The sequence below is a fragment of the Pongo pygmaeus genome, chromosome 23 (genome assembly GCF_028885625.2).
Source record: "Pongo pygmaeus isolate AG05252 chromosome 23, NHGRI_mPonPyg2-v2.0_pri, whole genome shotgun sequence".
Taxonomy (NCBI): domain Eukaryota; kingdom Metazoa; phylum Chordata; class Mammalia; order Primates; family Hominidae; genus Pongo; species Pongo pygmaeus.
The window spans coordinates 28,428,022-28,443,975 of record NC_085931.1 but is presented as its reverse complement, the minus strand read 5'-3'; the positions used below and the strand labels follow the sequence as shown (position 1 = coordinate 28,443,975).

Below are 15,954 nucleotides of genomic sequence, written 5' to 3'. Positions count from 1 at the left end.
AGTGCAGAAAAACCCTGTTTATAAAATTTGCTGTGTTTCCCACAGATTTTCAAGAATCCAGGCCGAATTGGCTTAGGGAAGGAGTCTTCCTGCGAGTTACAGAAGGACTCTAGAAATCTCTGTTTTGGTGATGATTATGATGTGCAATTGTAGACTTTATTTTGCAGTGCCTTGGTAACTAGAGATTTCTTCTGCATATTCCTATCTTGGTTTTGTCTGTTTTCACTACATAGAATTTCTGGCTACTGCTGAACATACACATGCCAATCAGTTAGGGGAAAAACCACCCAATTTTGAGCCATTGTATTGTGAGAAACTGACGCAGAAGTAGATTTGCAACTTTGTCAAGTTGCGTTTTAATTTCCCTTTTTTGTAGAGACAGCCTCTCCCTGTGTCGCCCAGGCTGGAGTGTAGTGGTGCTCAGCCTCAAACTCCTCAGCTCAAGTGATCCTCCCACCTAGTCCTCCCAAAGTGCTGGGACTACAGGTGGAGCCACCACACCCAATCTTAATTTCCTTCTTCCTGGCAGGGTGAAAACATGCAAATCAGCCTGGAATTAGTTAAAAAGTAAAAGATATATAATTTTCTTAAACCTCACTATGAGATATTAGCCTAGAAATAAACCCCAGAACCTAGAATGATGTCTTCGAGCTCTAGGACATCCCAATCCATGGACCTCCTTAGCTTTTCTCCAGAACACTGGGTTGGTTCCAAACCAGTCCCTTCGTGTAGAAGAGGGGCGAGAACATGGAGCTTTTCATGTCTTCAGTAGGTCCACAGGACTATGAATGCAGCCCAGGAATCAATTTGTTCTAAACTACTCTGTTCTTCTTCTTGACTCTCTTATCCAATGGATAGGATGGGATGGGCTTTTGAGCCAGTCCAGGCATCCTGGAAGCCATTAGGCTACACATGGCTTGGGATTTCCCTGGAGATTGCTTAAAGCTGAATGCCCTTGGGGTTCATGATAAACTGAACTGGTGGCAGTCACGGGTGTGCTATTTGGAATGCTTGGAAGGGATGGACTGAGCTCCTATTGCACCATGCTTTTTTTTTCTGAGGTAGATTTTCGCTCTTTTTACCCAGGCTGGAGTGCAATGGCACGATCTCTGCTACTGCAGTCTCCACCTCGTGGGTTCAAGCGATTCTCCTGCCCCAGCCTCCTGAGTATCTGGGATTACAGGCAGGCTGCCACCATGCCAGGCTAATTTTGTATTTTTAGTAGAGATGGGGTTTCACCATGTTGGCCAGGCTGGTCTCAAACTCCTGACCTCAAGTGATCCACCTGCTTCAGCCTCCCAAAGTGCTGAGATTACAGGCGGGAACCACCGTACCCAGCCCATCAGGCATTTTTTTTTTTTTTTTTTGAGACGGAGTCTCGCTCTGTCGCCCAGGCTGGAGTGCAGTGGCGCGATCTCGGCTCACTGCAAGCTCCGCCCCCTGGGTTCACGCCATTCTTCTGCCTCAGCCTCCCGAGTAGCTGTGACTACAGGCACCCGCCACCATGCCCGGCTAATTTTTTGTTAGCCAGGATGGTCTCAGTCACCCGACCTCATGATCCACCCGCCTCGGCCTCCCAAAGTGCTGGGATTACAGGCGTGAACCACAGCACCTGGCCCCATCATGCATTTTTTACTTTGCTAGCCAGTGGCAGATAGCTGATCAAAACTGGTTTAAGTCAAAAACAAAAACAAAACTGAGCATAGTGGCTGAGGCCTGGAATCCTAGCACTTAGGGAGGCTGAAGTGGGAGGATCACTTGAGCCCAGGAGTGCAAGGCTGCAGTGAACTATGATTGTGCCACTGCACTCCAGCCTGGAAAATGGAGCAAGACCCTAACTCTAAAAAAGAAAAAAAAACCATCATATTTTAAGTAATATATAATGGTATAGGAAAATTCCTAGCCTATTAAGTAGAAAAGTAGATTGCAAAGCAGTTTGATCAAATTTTGTTAAAAAGAAAAAGAAGATATATGACACATGTACACAGAAAAATACAAGAAAACACATATGTCAAAATGGTAACAACGATATGCTGGTGAAGGTAATGGGTATTTTTATTTTTTGTACTTTTCTCTATTTAAAAAATTATTTTACAATGAACATGTATTACTTTCGAAATCAGAAAATTGGCTGGGCGCGGTGGCTCACGCCTGTAATCCTAGCACTTTGGGAGGCTGAGGAGGGCAGATCACCTGAGGTCAGGAGTTCAAGACCAGTCTGGCCAACATGGTGAAACCCTGTCTTTACTAAAATACAAAAATTAGCCGGGCATGATGGCGGGTGCCTGTAATCTCAGCTACTCGGGTGGCTGAGATGAGAGAATCGCTTGAACCCAGAAGATGATGGTTGCGGTGAGCCGAGATTGCACCACTGCACTCCAGCCTGGGTGGCTGAGAGGGACTCCATCTCAAAACAAAAAAAAGAGATCAGAATTTGTGTGTGTGTGTGTGTGTGTGTGTGTGTGTGTGTGACAGAGTTTCGCTCTTGTTGCCCAGGCTGGAGTGCAATGGAACGACCACGGCTCACTACAACTTCCACCTCCCAGGTTCAAGCGATTCTCCTGCCTCAGCCTCCCCAGTAGCTGAGATTATAGGCATACGCCGCCACGCCTGGCTAATTTTGTATTTTTAGTAGAGACGGGGTTTCTCCATGTTGGTCAGGCTGGTCTCGAACTCCTGACCTCAGGTGATCCACCCTTCTCGACCTCCCAAACTGCTGGGATTAAAGGCATGAGCCACTGTCACCAGCCCAGAAAATATTTTTTAAATTGAAAATAAGACAGCATATTCCACAAATCTTCTACTGGCTCCATTGTGGATTGAATTAGATGATTCTCCCTATTGTTTACTATGTGTCCAGTTATTTCTGGGCACTCTCCACCTCCCCAGGACACTGCCCATCTCCCCACCCCAGGGCCATTTCTTAACCTAGTGCTCCTTCTCCTACTAGGTGGGCAGACTTCCCAACATGAGCACCTACATTTTGCCGTAGATGGGATCCACTTGCACTCTCTGAGGTGCTCAGGCAGGTTCCTTCCTTACGGAAGGAGGGCTGATATTTAATCACCCCATGCACTAAGTACACACTTCATGTGTGATCCATCAGGATAACCCCACACAACCTGCCAGTTCTTTGCTTGTAGTGGGTGCCCAATAAATGTCTGAATGCATAAAGCAAGAACTCAGTTAGGCAGAGACATTTTAGAGCTCTCTGGGGATGAGGAAAGATAGAGCTATGGGAGTGAGAATTAACTTGATTGACTATGGCTGGACCTGCCAAAGAACAACTCAGAAGTATTGGCCTCACAATTATCTTGTTCAGGCTGCTTAATCAATATTAAAAGTTTGCGGCTCCCACACAATTTTGCTAGGCTCTCTAACCCTGTGAGGATGTCAACAGTTGAAAAAGAAGAAATAATGGGCCCAGCCTGTATTTGCAGGGGAGTGTTAAAACTGCCGGCGGAGCAGGATAGTTTGCTAAACAGCCAGTTGAGAACTTTCCCAAACTGGTAGGCAGCAGCATTGCACACAGAAGTCCCTTCTTCGTTGACATGGAGCTAATTCTAGCCACCAGCACTCCAGTGGTACGGGGCAGTTTTGTGGCCTTTTGCTATTGAAATTGCCAGATGTGTCCAAGACACACTCTCATGGGCAGAATATAAACAACAAACCAGTATAAAGAAGTCCACAGTGATTCTCGCCCTTCATAGAAGTCTTCTTTGACGTGTTTTCTGGCCCCCTGTAAGCACTCCTTGTACCACACTCCCTAAACCCCATGGGTTAGGTTTTGCTATTTTGTATTTGTTTCCTCCTTCTCTGGTTGTTACATGTAAAAAGGTTGTGTTCACGCAGGGGGCAGGAATTGCAGTGGAAAGAATGCAGTGTGGAAAGCCAGGCTCAGTTACTTACCAGCCTTGCTACCTTAGCCAAACGGTCATGCTCTCTGAGCTGTAGTTTCCTTCCTCATCTGTGAATAGACTTCTACCAACTCTCCTCACATGACTGTTTTGAGGCTGAAATGATATTATAGGTACAGAAATAAATGTAAACATAATATAAATGTATGAGGCCTGGCACGGTGGCTCACGCCTGTAATCCCAGCACTTTAGGAGGCCGAGGCAGGTGGATCACCTGAGGTCAGGAGTTCGAGACCAGCCTGGCCAAGATAGTGAAACCCCCATCTCTACTAAAAATACAAAAATTAGCCAGGCGTGGTGGCATGAGCCCGTAATCTCAGCTACCTGGGAGGCTGAGGCATGAGAATTGCTTGAAATCAGGAGACAGAGGTTGCAGTGAGCCGAGATTGCACCACTGTATTCCAGCCTGGGTGATAGACTGTGACTCTGTCTCAAAAAATAAATAAATAAATAAATAAATAAGTAAATGTATGAGACTATCTTTCATCTGGCATGCAGCAGATTCTTAAGAAACTCAAGACAGTATTGCGTTGTGGAGTTACGGTGGGGGCACTAGATGTCAGACCTCTGTGTGCACTCGGGCAGATCAGTTTCACTAAGCTCTTGTGTTTTCCTCAGGAGGGCAAAACGGTACTAATGGGAATAATAATGGAACATCACAGAGTTGATATGAGAGTGAAATGAAATAATGCGGGCAAAGCACTTCCCAACAGTACCTAGCACATAGTGAGCACTTAATAAATGTAAGCTGTGGCTGCTGCTGCTGTGGCGAGCAGGGAGACGGGGAAATATGTCAATAAGAAATGTATATTGGCCGGGCACAGTGGCTCATGCCTATAATCCCAGCACTTTGGGAGGCCGAGGCGGGTGGATCACCTGAGGTTGGGATTTCGAGACCAGCCTGACCAACATGGAGAAACCCCATCTCTAGTAAAAATACAAAATTAGCTGGGCGTGTTGGCGCATGCCTGTAATCCCAGTTACTCCGGAGGCTGAGGCAGGAGAATCGCTTGAACCCAGGAGGCGGAGGTTGCGGCGAGCCGAGATCACGCACTCCAGCCTGGGCAACAAGAGCGAAACTCAGTCTCAAAAGAAAAAAAAAAAAGAAATGTGTATTGGGGTAGAGAGCATGGACAGTTGGGTTATGGCAAGGCACAGAGTAGAAATGAGAGCTCTGTAAGCTAGCAGCTTCTGGCAATCAATCTGGAAGGCTTCATGGAGGGATGCACTTTCCAGAGCTGTTTGGATTATAGTTGGAAGATGAGTTATCTGAAGCTATTAGAAAGGCTATCCCAGGGACCAGGCGCAGTGGCTCATGCCTGTAATCCCAGCACTTTGGGAGGCCAAGGCAGGCACATCACGAGGTCAGGAGATCAAGACCATCCTGGCCAACATGGTGAAACCCTGTCTCTACTAAAAATACAAAAATTAGCCGGGTGTGGTGGCAGGCATCTGTGGTCCCAGCTACTTGGGAGGCTGAGGCAGGAGAATCACTTGAACCCGGGAGGCGGAGGTTGCAGTGAGCTGAGATCGCACCACTGCACTTCAGACTTGCAACAGAGCGAGACTCCATTTCAAAAAAAAAAAAAGAAAGGGTATCCCAGACTCCCTACACGACTGGAAGCTGGTTGAGTGGCGGTGGGGGTGACCAGCTGTTGGGAGGTTGAAAAGTTCTGAAATAAAGAAGATGGAGCTGAAGCTTGGTAGCCAAATTGTAAGCCTAGCAGGCTGGTGTAAAACTCTAAAACAAAGCAGACCCCAAGGAGTGGTTAGAAAGTCTGAAATTTGGCTTGTAGTGTGGATGAAAGCACAATTGGCCATGTGTGGTTGAATGGTTGTCACAGACTGAGTTAGGGATGAGCACTTTCACAGCTCTAGGGAGGGGTGAGCAGTGGGGTTTGTTGCTGAAGGCAGGAATTGTGGACAGCTCATTGGGTGAATGAATTATTAATCGAAGCTTTGTCTGATTATGAGAAGGAAGGGAGAAGGAAGAGAAAGGGGTGCTTCTTGGAGAAGTAGAAATTAGGAGCTACTTGGAGGTGGAGGGCCCCACACATAAGAAGAATATTCTTCTCTAAGAGATGAGGGACCCAGAAAGAAGACGGGATTCGTCTTTACCAAAGGTGGGTTTGATACTGTTGCTGAAAGTAGGTGTCAGAAAGTCTATCGACTTTCAACTAAATTTTTTTTTTTTTTTTTTGAGACGGAGTCTTGCTCTGTTGCCCAGGCTGGAGTGCAGTGGTGCGATCTTGGCTCACTGAAAGCTCCGCTTCCTGAGTGCACACCATTCTCCTGCCTCAGCCTCCCGCGTAGCTGGGACTACAGGCGCCCACCACCACACCCAGCTAATTTTGTTTTTGTATTTTTAGTAGAGATGGGGTTTCACCGTGTTAGCCAGGATGGTCTCGATCTCCTGACCTCGTGATCTGCCTGCCTTGGCCTCCCAAAGTGCTGGGATTCCAGGCGTGAGCCACCGCGCCCAGCCTAAAGTTCTTTAAGATGGTGGATAATGCCCAAAGTTGAAGAATATTTGCAGGTATTGCTATTCCTGTGCAAAGGATGATAGGATCACACACAAAGTGTGTGAAGGCCATCAGACACCAAGTGCAGTCCAGTATCCTCAGTGGACCAGATGATGAAACTGAGGCCGAGGGTTGTACTTACCTGCTCAAGGTCATACAAGATATATTTGGTTCAATTCGCTCTATATTTTCGTTTTCTTTTTTTTAGACAGAGGCTCACTCTGTTGTCCAGGCTGGAATGCAATGGCACGATCTGGGCTCAGTTCAACCTCCGCCTCCTGGGTTCAAGCGATTCTCCTGCCTCAGCCTCCTAAGTAGCTGAGATTACAGACGCGCACCACCATGCCTGGCTATTTTTTGTATTTTTAGTAGAGACGGGGTTTCACCATGTTGGTCAGGCTGGCCTCGAGCTCCTGACCTTGTGATCTGCTCGCCTCGGCCTCCCTCCCAAAGTGCTGGGATTACAGGCGTGTGCCACCGCGCCCGGCCTCTGCTCTATATTTTCTCTTAGCGCCCTCCTCCAAAAATTTGAAATTCCCCCTAACCTCTTTGCTTCCCAACTAGAATGAAAATCCTAGTTTCATTTTGCGGCAACTAAGAGCAACAAACAAGTCTCCTTTATTATTATTTTTTCTTTCTTTAGATGGAGTCTCGCTCTGTTGCCCAAGCTGGAGTGCAGTGGCACCATCTCGGCTCACTGCAACTTCCGCCTCCCGGGTTCAAGTGATTCTCCTGCCTCAGCCTCCAGAGTAGCTGGGACTACAGGCCCGTGCAACCACGCCCGGCTAATTTTTGTATTTTCAGTAGAGACAGGGTTTCATCATGTTGGCCCAGCTGGTCTTGAACTCTTGACCTCAAGTGATCTGCATGCCTCGGCTCCCCAAAGTGTTGGGATTACAGGCGTTAGCCACCGCGCCCGGCCAACAAGTCCCCTTTAAATACGTCCTCTCTTCTCTCCGCTGGCAGGCTTTGATATGCCCACCGGGTTTCTCCATTGGCCACTTCATGTGGCTTCTCGCCCCTTCCAAGATTCCCAACCAATCAGCTCTTTCCCGTCTCCCGTTGGGCTTTGAGGAATGTACCATATGGACCCTGCGGGGGGACGGAGAGAACGAAGGGCGTGGCGACAGCTTATTTCTTTGCCTTTTGCACATATCCCGTGAGATTCTGGCAAGACTGAGCGTGCAGGTAGCAATGGAGTCCCTGAGGACGGGGGCCGCGTGCCAGTTTTCGAGGTGCACTGAGATATCTCGCCCCCGAGGCTGGGGTCCTGTGGTCCGGCCCGAGGGCCACAACCCCCGCCCTTCCATGTGCCCGCCCATCCCCCGGCTGCGCCGCTTCTCCGGCTGCTGCTTACCGCGCCGGACGCTCGGGCTGCGGGACAGGGCGGCACCGGCCGGCCACAGCGACGCCGGCGCCGAGGGACACCGCAGCATGAGGCAGAGGTAAGGACGGGGCTTCGGGACTCCGATCCGCGCCAACCGCCCCCGGGGAGCCGCATCCTGCTCGCGCCCGAGCTCGGGGTCTCGGGCCCCGGGCTGGTCCCGGCGGGCGGCTCTGGAGCGGGTGGCCCCGCGAGCGGACGCGCGCCGAGCCTCCCGCCCGGGCAGCGCCGAAGCCGGGACCCGCCGCGGCGCGGGCGCCTCCTTCCGGCTGCGCTTATAGCCCTGCGCCCGGCCGGCGGGCCGCGAGGAAGCCCCCGCCCCGCGTTCCCGTGTGGTCACCTCCCGCCGGAGGATGCGCGGCCAGGTGCGCCAGCTGGTCCCGAGTTCCGGGGCAGCTGGCGCGGGGAAGCGCGGGGAGGCTGCCCGCTTCAGGCGGGAGGCGGAGGGAGGGGGCTTAGCCCGGCTCTGGGTGCGGGGGGTGCTTTTTGGGGCGGGGGAGGTCTCTGTCTTTACCGGAGTCCGCAGGCTCCGGGCCGAGGCTCCGCCGGGTCCTGCCTCCGCGGCCTGGCCCTCGGGGCCTCCCCGTCCCGCTGCCCCGGCCTGGAGCTGGCATGCGCCAAGCGTGGGCTCCTGCGACCCTGGCAGGTAGGTGGCCGAGAGGACCCCGGCGCGCCTTTCCGTTCGTGGTGGCTGTGGGCGCGGCCGGGCGATCGCAGCCGCCTTCGCCTCTGGTCTCAGTGACGCCCCTTCCCTAGCTGCCTTCCGAGGGGACCGCGCTTTTTGTGGTCTCCGGGGCACATTGGAAATTCCCGGCTTAGAAACCACCTTGAGGAGCCCTACACGGAGCCGGGCTTGCTTGGCCTAGCAGAAAGCCAGCCGCAGCGAGATCCTCCGCCTGGCATGGGGCACTGGTGAGCCGCCACCCCACTTGCTCAGTGGTTTGCGGGGAAGAAGGGGTCTGGCAGGCCCCTCAGGCAAGGCCTCTGTGCCGCATCCCGTTAAGGGGCGGGGACCAGCCCCATATCTTGGCTGGTTTTCTGACTCTGAATGCAGAGAAAGTATGTCCAAGAGTTCAAACCACATTTGTGTTCTTTTAATGGTGTTTAATGCAGATGTTAATTGTGATATATGTGAAACGGGTTGATGCAGAGGAATGAAGGTCAACTGTGGACAGGTGGACAGCTTTTTTTTTTTCCCCCCTAAGCTTCTTTTTAGTGGGATGTGCATGGAGAGGATGACATTTGAATATCAGGCCACTAATGTGTATTTGGTCCCATCTGACACTTTGCTCCATAGACAGTCGTCGTACCCCAGGGATGAGGATGAACTAGGTTTTAAGCTGAGAAAGACATCTTCCTACAGTCGCTGCCGCCTGCGGGAAAGCTCCGCCTTCTGTTTACCTGGGCGCACACAGGCCAGTTCGTTGTGGTTACCTTCTCCTGTGAGCACATCTCTGCAGCCCTCTCAGGGGGTGCCGTTCATTCCATATTTGATTGCCAGATGTACTTCTCAGGTCAGAAATCCAGCCCCAGATTGTTCGAGTCCTATAGTGAGTTTTTCTTGTGCTCCAGGTTTAGAAGTTTTAAATCTTTTTTATAGTGTATTCAACAGCATGACTTAACTTCATTATTATAGGAAGGACATGGTTTGTGTGTTCCTCCTGTAAAGGATGCTTCAGAACTTAGACCTGGTTCCTTAGTCAAGGCTGTTTATTTGTGTTTACAACGCTCACATTTGAAACGTCTTAAACTTGACTGCATATTGTAATTCTTCCCCCCAAACCCCCACCTGAGATGCTCCTGTTGTGGTGGTTATTCCATGGTGTTACTAGGCGTGGAAGAGGAAATGGGCTTCGGAAATAATGTGTGTGAAGAACTTAGCACAGTCGTTGGCACATAGCAGATGTTCAATAAACATAAAAGTAAATCTTTCCTCTCTTCCTTGGGTTTGAGAGACCTGGAGATGATGATATTGGATGCAGTTTTGGTTGCATGCTCCGTGTTTAAATTAGGGAGATGAGGTCCCCCCCATTCCTCCTCCCACTCAAACTTCCAGCTCTCCAGACATTTCCGTGGTAGATTAAAAATGAAACTCACGTCTTGGACCTAGAAATAAAAATAAGAAAAATTGAGCTCTTCCTCCTGAATCATGTGTTGCACTTTAAAGGAAGGATGGCGCATGCCCTGGAAGAGTGGTACACCATTCAGTACAGAAGAGCAGAGGGTCAAAGTGGACCCTTTCCTGCGTCTGTCGAGTAGTCCTGCAGGTGAGGATTCTGGTTGTCGTTGGTTTCACATGTCCAGGTGGAACCAGATGAATTACCTAATTTCTCCTGGCCCTGGCATCTGAGAAGTGGCCCAGGATGGTCGAAGCCTGACCATTGGCAGAGTGCTAGCTTTGCTGGGCCGTGCCTCTGAACTGGGATCTGCTAGGAGCAGCCATTTGCCTCCTCTGTCTTGTAGCAGGTTCCATGTGAACAGACGAAAAGGCCATCAAACCTAATGTTCTAGAAAAAGTAAGGGCCATCATTGGCTTATTTATATTCCATAATATTATGGGGTCTGGCATTTTAATAATAATTATGCTCTGAGCCCTGCACGATGGCTCACACCTGTAATCCCAGCACTTTGGGAGGCCAGGCGGGCGGATCACGAGGTCAGGAGTTCAAGACCAGCCTGGCCAACGTGGTGAAACCCCGTTTGTACTAAAAATACCAGCTGGGCGTGGTGGTGCGTGCCTGTAATCCCAGCTACTGGGGAGGCTGAGGCAGGAGAATTGCTTAACCTGCTTAACCAGGAATCAGGAGGTGGAGGTTGCAGTGAGCTGAGATCACGCCACTGCTCTTCAGCCTGGGCTACAGAGCAAGACTTCATCTCAAAAAAAAAAAAAAAAATTGTTGTTATTATTATTATTATTATTATGCTCTGGATTTACTACTTGTTGCTTTTTACTTGAGGAAGTGAAAACTTTTTCATGACCTGTTATTTCATTGATTCTTACTCGTCTCTGAAGTCGTTAAAGTTTAATAGGGTCTATTATTCCCATTTTATAGGCAAAGAGATGGAGATGACATGATTTGCTTTAAGTTGCAAGTGAGTTGGTCCCTGAACTGGGATTTGAGTTGGGTTTTTCTTTTTTTTTTTTTTTTGAGACGGAGTCTCTCGCTCTGTCACGCCCAGTCTGGAGTGCAATGGCGCAGTCTTGGCTCATGCACTCTGCCTCCTGGGTTCGAGCGATTCTTCTGCCTCAGCCTCTCAGTTAGCTGGGACTACAGGCACCTGCCACCACACCCGGCTAATTTTTTGTATTTTTTAGTAGAGAGAGGGTTTCACCATGTTGGTCAGGCTGGTCTCGAACTCCTGACCTCAGGTGATTCACCCTCCTTGGCCTTCCAAAGTGCTGAGATTACAGGCATGAGCCACCACACCCGGCCTAGATTTTCCTTCTTAAGTTTCACTTCACTGAGACCTTTAGGGGGAAAAATCCACACATCTTTTTCTTTTTTCTTTTCTTTTCTTTTTTTTTTGGAAGCGGAAGGACTTAAAGATACCAGATCATTGTGCTTTTCTGATGACTAGATAGTGGATGATAGTTAACATTTATTGAGTGTTTATCTGCAGGAATCTGTGCGAGGTGCTGCATAGACTCAAAAACATTCAAGGTAGAACTTATTATCCCCAGTTTTACAGATGACAAGGTTTTGTGAGGTCCTAGGTCGAGGGAGTGACAGTGAGTGACAAAGCCTTGTCCAAAAGCAGGGCTGGGCTCAATCCTGGGCTTTCTGATTCCAGAATGTGTGCTTCTCCTAACGGGCCTTAGGGATGACTAATGGGCAGGCCTGAGAGCCCCAACGCCTGCTACTGCCACCACCCCAGGTCTGATGGGAGGTGGGGCTGGACGGGCTTTATGTTCTGTTGCAGTACAGTTTGCACACCCTGGCCTTTTCCTCTGCTAGAGGCATTCATCTAGCCAGGTGGAGGGTCATTACTTTAGAAAAAATAATCAGAGCTGAGAAAACATCTGCATTTGCAGAGAATGAAGTATTTAAGATCAGATGGGCTGGGCACAGTGGCTCACGCCTGTAATCTCAGCACTTTGGGAGGTTGAGGTGGGCAGGTTGCTTGAGCCCAGTAGTTTGAGAGCAGCCTGGGAAACATAGCTAAACCTCATCTCTACAAAAAGTACAAAAATTAGCCGGGTGTGGTGGTGTGCACCTGTGGTCCCAGCTACTCTGGAGGCTGAGGTGGGAGGATTGCCTGAGCTCAGGAGGCCAAGGTTGCAGTGAGCTGAGATCTCACCACTGCACTCCAGCCTGGGTAACAGAGCAAGACTCTGTCTCAAAAAAAAAAAAAAAAAAAAAACTAGATGGGGAGATTAGGGACAAAGAGAATCAAAGTGGTTTGTGAACAGAGGAAATTAGTGATACTCTGACCCAGAGGCCATCTTGAGTGTCCAGGCCATCTTGCTTAAGCTGCTGGTGAAATTGTGAAACTGGAGGCATGGCACTTGGGCTAAAATCTGTGTGGTAAATAAGGCTCTCAGTTTCTACTTTAGGTGGCAAAATTGAAAATCTGATTCCTTTTTGGTCTTTAGCTTCCAGTGTACTTTAATGCAGTACATTGTGGGCATGGTGGAAATGTGGTTGAGAAATTTACCTAAACTCTGTGGACTTCCCCCTCTCTCCAGCCATGCACTCTGTCATCTTTGGTTCCAGTCTTCAGAATTCAGCTCGGATCCCCTGGGTGATGGGTGGTGTCAGACACTCAGGTGCTTGGGTTGCCCCAGTGGAGAGAACAGCATCCTGCCCCCATGGGCTTCGGTTGTACGTGACTTGCTGTTTTCTTAGAGGTGGGCTTTAGTCATCTCTAGCTATAAAGACACGAAAAAACTGGGAGGAATGACCAGGAAACTGTCACCCCAAGCCTTGCAGTTGATTGCATTTTTTTTTTTTTTTCTGAGACGGAGTCTCGCTCTGTGGCCCAGGCTAGAGTGCAGTGACGCGACCTCAGCTCACTGCAAGCTCCGCCTCCCGGGTTCACGCCATTCTCCTGCCTCAGCCTCCCGAGTAGCTGGGACTAAGGCACCTGCCACCACGCCCGGCTAATTTTCTGTATTTTTTTTTAGTAGAGACGGGGTTTCACCGTGTTAGCCAGGATGGTCTTGATCTCCTGACCTTGTGATCCACTGGCCTCGGCCTCCCAAAGTGTTGGGATTACAGGTGTGAGCCACCACGCCCAGCCTTTTTTTTTTTTTTAAATCGAGACGGCATCTCACTCTGCCACCTAGGCTGGAGTGCAGTGGCGCGATCATGGTTCACTGCAACCTTGACCGCCTGAGTAGCTGAGACTACAGTCGTGCACCACCAAGCCTGGCTAATTTTTAAAATTTTTTGTAGAGATGGGGTTTTGCCACATTGCCCAGGCTGGTCTAGAGCTCCTGGGCTCGAACAATTTGCCCGCCTCAGCCTCTCAAAGTGCTGGGATTACAGGTGTGAGCCACCATGCCTGGCCCCATTGACTTTTTCTCATTGGTGAGTTCAACAGAGGAGAGATGATTGCCGCAGTTTTAAAAAAGAAAAGAGGCCAGGTGTGGTGGCTCACGCCTGTAATCCCAGCCCTTTGAGAGGCCGAGGTGGGCAGATCACCTGAGGTCAGGAGTGCCAGACCAGCTTGGCCAACATGGTGAAACTCTGTCTCTACAAAAAATAGCCAGGTGTGGGTGTTGCACACTTGTATTCCCAGCTACTCAGGAGGATGAGGCAGGTGGATCATTTGAGCCTGGGAGGCCAAGGCTGCAGTGAGCGGAGATCGCACCACTGCATTCCAGCCTTGGTGACAGAGCAAGACCGTACAGTCTCAAAAAAAAAAAAAAAAAAAAAAAATTAAAAGAAAGAGAAGGCTGGGTGCAATGGCTCACGTCTGTAATCCCAGCACTTTGAGAGGCTGGGCCGAGGTAGGAGTGTTGCTTGAGGCCAGGAGTTTGAGACCAGCCTTCGCAACATAGTGAGACCCTGCCTCTACAAAAATAATTAGCCGGGCACGGTGGCATACACCTATAGTCACAGCTGCTCAGAAGGCTGAGGTGGGAGGATCACTTGAAGCCAGGAGTTTGAGGCTGCAGTGACCTATAATCACGCCACTGCATTCCAGCCTGGGTGACAGAGTGAGAACCTGTCTCTTAAAAAAGAAAGGGAAGACAGAAATCAGATTAAAGAAGAGAGAGGAAGCGAGACTGTTGGCTTATACCTTGATGAAAGGTGGAAGCGGAAGGGCAAGAGCTTCTGCTAAGTAGTGAGTACCTTGGCAAGGACAACAGTATCTTTTTCGTGTTCTGTTAGGCCCTGTCTCTGTAGCGCCCAGCTCAGAGTGCACGTGTGTTATGTGTGAGGGAATCTAGTGAGGAGTCTTCCTGCATTAGGCACATCTGCAGGTGTCTGTTGAATTGTATATCTGCTGAAGGATTCAGTCTGGTTAACTCTGGCAGGAGATTCGGTCTGGTGAACTCTGGCGGGAGATTCGGTCTGGTGAACTCTGGCGGGAGATTCGGTCTGGTGAACTCTGGCGGGAGATTCGGTCTGGTTAACTCTGGCAGGAGATTCGGTCTGGTTAACTCTGGCAGGAGATTCGGTCTGGTTAACTCTGGCAGGAGATTCGGTCTGGTGAACTCTGGCAGGAGATTCGGTCTGGTGAACTCTGGCAGGAGATTCGGTCTGGTGAACTCTGGCGGGAGATTCGGTCTGGTGAACTCTGGCGGGAGATTCGGTCTGGTGAACTCTGGCGGGAGATTCGGTCTGGTGAACTCTGGCGGGAGATTCGGTCTGGTGAACTCTGGCGGGAGATTCGGTCTGGTGAACTCTGGCGGGAGATTCGGTCTGGTGAACTCTGGCGGGAGATTCGGTCTGGTGAACTCTGGCAGGAGATTCGGTCTGGTGAACTCTGGCAGGAGATTCGGTCTGGTTAACTCTGGCAGGAGATTCGGTCTGGTGAACTCTGGCAGGAGATTCGGTCTGGTTAACTCTGGCAGGAGAGGGATGGACAGCACAGCCACGTGGTTAACTAGTAGCTTTTATTGACTTTTCCTGTGTAAAGGCGAAATGAAACCTTAGTGGGTCCCAGGCTTCTCTCCTGCCCATGCTTCTTTTTTTTCTTTTTTTGAGACAGGGTCTTGCTCTGTGGCCCCGGCTAGAGTGGCGTGATCTCGGCTCACTGCAGCCTTGACCTCCCGGGCCCAGGCCATCCCCCAGCCTCAGCCTCCTGAGTAGCTGGGACTACAGGCCCACACCACCACACCCGACTAATTTTTAAATTTTGTGGAGAGACAAGCTCTCTCTGTGTTGCCCAGTCTGGTCTTGAACTGCTGGGCTCAAGTGATCCCCCAAAGTGCTGGGATTACAGGCACCCCATTGCACCCAGCCCCCTGTCTGTTTTCTGTTGCCAGTTGAAGTCTGGAGGTGGTATGGGTCCCGGGAGGCCAGTGCCAGTGTTGGAAGCCAAAAGAGGAGGAGCAGCTTGGTCAGGGGGAAGATGCCGAGTGCTCACTCCTGGCACCTGGAGCCCCCAGGGGAATGGCAGCTGCCCTTTAGCGTGGACTGTCCCCAGCCTATAGAAAGTCAGCTTACAAAGGTTCTAGCCATATTCCTCCCTCCTCCACCAACAAAGCTCCTTGTTGTGGCTAAGAATTGTCAGGCTGTGATGGGACAGGGACAGGGGTGGGAGAACACCTGGCGCTGATGAGCACAGCAGCGATGGCAGCATCAGAGACGCTTAGAGACCGTTGGCCATGCCACGCTGTGTCCTGAGTGCCCACATGTCTTAACGCACTCAGTCCTCACCACAGCAGACAGACTGGGTGCTGTTATGATTCCTGCTTTTCACACTAGGAAATGGGGCACAGAGGACTAAAAAAAGTGGTGGCATCAGGATTTAGATGAAAGCATTGGGTTTTGGACTTGTGCTGTCACAGACCAGTTGAGGGCAACTGACTTGGACATATTCCACGGGGTTACCTCCGTCCTGGGGGGTCACCCCTTCCTGTCTTCAGACCCCTCCTCCATATTTCCCTCTCTTCACTCTTGAGTTATCTCTCTGAAGTGCTGGGAGAGGTGCATTGAGGTTAGTTGGCATATTCCTT

The 15,954-nt window shown here is 50.2% G+C and overlaps 1 protein-coding gene across 13 annotated transcripts in view; it reads left to right on the top strand.

Annotated features, from left to right (window-relative positions):
* MICAL3 (microtubule associated monooxygenase, calponin and LIM domain containing 3) overlaps nucleotides 1-15,954 on the top strand; it is a 234,570-nt gene that overhangs the window by 15,125 nt on the left and 203,491 nt on the right. For 7 of the 13 annotated variants that reach the window (XM_063662758.1, XM_063662756.1, XM_063662757.1 and 4 more), the window contains exon 1: nucleotides 7,589-7,884. The exons of 1 other annotated variant lie outside the window; for it this stretch is intronic. The gene's annotated coding sequence lies outside the window, so the exon portion shown is untranslated. Of the gene's footprint in view, nucleotides 1-7,585; nucleotides 7,885-15,954 lie in introns of those variants that run through there. 5 more of the 13 variants (XM_063662760.1, XM_063662759.1, XM_063662761.1 and 2 more) reach the window with 4 other exon arrangements.